The 2,500-nt window shown below is 61.0% G+C and overlaps 1 pseudogene; it reads left to right on the top strand.

The window, feature by feature from the left end:
* Nucleotides 1-2,500, top strand: part of LOC126430590 (large subunit ribosomal RNA) — a 7,955-nt pseudogene that overhangs the window by 1,273 nt on the left and 4,182 nt on the right.

The raw sequence follows: 2,500 nt of genomic DNA on the forward strand, positions 1-2,500 counted from the left end.
TCCCTCCGAAGTTTCCCTCAGGATAGCTGGTGCTCGTACGAGTCTCATCCGGTAAAGCGAATGATTAGAGGCCTTGGGGCCGAAACGACCTCAACCTATTCTCAAACTTTAAATGGGTGAGATCTCCGGCTTGCTTGATATGCTGAAGCCGCGAGCAAACGACTCGGATCGGAGTGCCAAGTGGGCCACTTTTGGTAAGCAGAACTGGCGCTGTGGGATGAACCAAACGCCGAGTTAAGGCGCCCGAATCGACGCTCATGGGAAACCATGAAAGGCGTTGGTTGCTTAAGACAGCAGGACGGTGGCCATGGAAGTCGGAATCCGCTAAGGAGTGTGTAACAACTCACCTGCCGAAGCAACTAGCCCTGAAAATGGATGGCGCTGAAGCGTCGTGCCTATACTCGGCCGTCAGTCTGGCAGTCATGGCCGGTCCTTGCGGCCGGCCGCGAAGCCCTGACGAGTAGGAGGGTCGCGGCGGTGGGCGCAGAAGGGTCTGGGCGTGAGCCTGCCTGGAGCCGCCGTCGGTGCAGATCTTGGTGGTAGTAGCAAATACTCCAGCGAGGCCCTGGAGGGCTGACGCGGAGAAGGGTTTCGTGTGAACAGCCGTTGCACACGAGTCAGTCGATCCTAAGCCCTAGGAGAAATCCGATGTTGATGGGGGCCGTCATAGCATGATGCACTTTGTGCTGGCCCCCGTTGGGCGAAAGGGAATCCGGTTCCTATTCCGGAACCCGGCAGCGGAACCGATACAAGTCGGGCCCCTCTTTTAGAGATGCTCGTCGGGGTAACCCAAAAGGACCCGGAGACGCCGTCGGGAGATCGGGGAAGAGTTTTCTTTTCTGCATGAGCGTTCGAGTTCCCTGGAATCCTCTAGCAGGGAGATAGGGTTTGGAACGCGAAGAGCACCGCAGTTGCGGCGGTGTCCCGATCTTCCCCTCGGACCTTGAAAATCCGGGAGAGGGCCACGTGGAGGTGTCGCGCCGGTTCGTACCCATATCCGCAGCAGGTCTCCAAGGTGAAGAGCCTCTAGTCGATAGAATAATGTAGGTAAGGGAAGTCGGCAAATTGGATCCGTAACTTCGGGATAAGGATTGGCTCTGAGGATCGGGGCGTGTCGGGCTTGGTCGGGAAGTGGGTCAGCGCTAACGTGCCGGGCCTGGGCGAGGTGAGTGCCGTAGGGGTGCCGGTAAGTGCGGGCGTTTAGCGCGGGCGTGGTCTGCTCTCGCCGTTGGTCGGCCTCGTGCTGGCCGGCGGTGCAGGATGCGCGCGCCTGCGCGGCGTTCGCGCCCCGGTGCTTCAACCTGCGTGCAGGATCCGAGCTCGGTCCCGTGCCTTGGCCTCCCACGGATCTTCCTTGCTGCGAGGCCGCGTCCGCCTTAGCGTGCTCCTCCGGGGGCGCGCGGGTGCGCGGATTCTCTTCGGCCGCCATTCAACGATCAACTCAGAACTGGCACGGACTGGGGGAATCCGACTGTCTAATTAAAACAAAGCATTGCGATGGCCCTAGCGGGTGTTGACGCAATGTGATTTCTGCCCAGTGCTCTGAATGTCAACGTGAAGAAATTCAAGCAAGCGCGGGTAAACGGCGGGAGTAACTATGACTCTCTTAAGGTGGCCAAGTGGCGGCGGTGTGGCTGCATCCGGACTTGGCTTTTCGAAGTGCGGTCTTGATGTAGTCGTGCTGCTGCTGCGAGGTGCCTTCCTTGGGTTATGGTTACAGGGAGAGTGATGCGCAATACATGGGCCTAGCCCTCTTAGCCTCTCCTCTCCTGCGGTCTTCTCCCCTTCTCGTGGGCCCGCTGATTTTCGCAGAGTGGAAGACCGCACCAGGGGCTTGGGGGGGTTACCAGCCCCCCCTCGCACTATCCCTTTTTTTTAGTTGGGGGCAGTATTCAGAGAAAAAGTGGTGGCCCTTCCGCTGAAGGTGCCACCCCAACTCCCCCAGCACCTAGCCGGCCAACCGGCCGTGCCGAAAATCTTGTAACTTTTGCAGCTGTATACGCCTGTAGTGAGTGCCACCGCAGCTTCACCACCAAGAACGGTCTCGGGGTCCATCGCCGCCGCCAACACCTTGCGGCCGCCAACGCGGAGATCGTCACGGAGAGGCATCGCGCGAGGTGGACGGAGGAAGAAGTCCTGTCGCCCGCCAAGGCGGAGGCCGAACTGTTCCTCGAGAGGGACGCCCGGTTCTTCTTTGTAAATCAAGAGCTCATCAGGATGTTCCTCGACCGAACGCTTGAGGCAATCAAGTGCCGACGGCGGCAAGCTGCCCACAAGCAGCTTGTCCGCCAATTCATGGAGGCGCTTGAGATCGGTCGGGGGGAAGAGCCGGTGTCCCGCCGGGGAGCAGCGAGCCCGCTGCCTGACGCGGGCGAGGCCGCTGCGCCGCCCGTCGACGCAGCCGAGGACTTCGCGGCCGACACCACCGGGCCGCCGCCGGAGGGGCCGACTGACGCCGCCATCTGGGAGCATCTGGCGGGGCTACCCGCTTCCGCCCAGC

Source organism: Schistocerca serialis, unplaced genomic scaffold (assembly GCF_023864345.2).
Source record: "Schistocerca serialis cubense isolate TAMUIC-IGC-003099 unplaced genomic scaffold, iqSchSeri2.2 HiC_scaffold_1051, whole genome shotgun sequence".
In the NCBI taxonomy this organism is placed as follows: Eukaryota; Metazoa; Arthropoda; class Insecta; order Orthoptera; family Acrididae; genus Schistocerca; species Schistocerca serialis.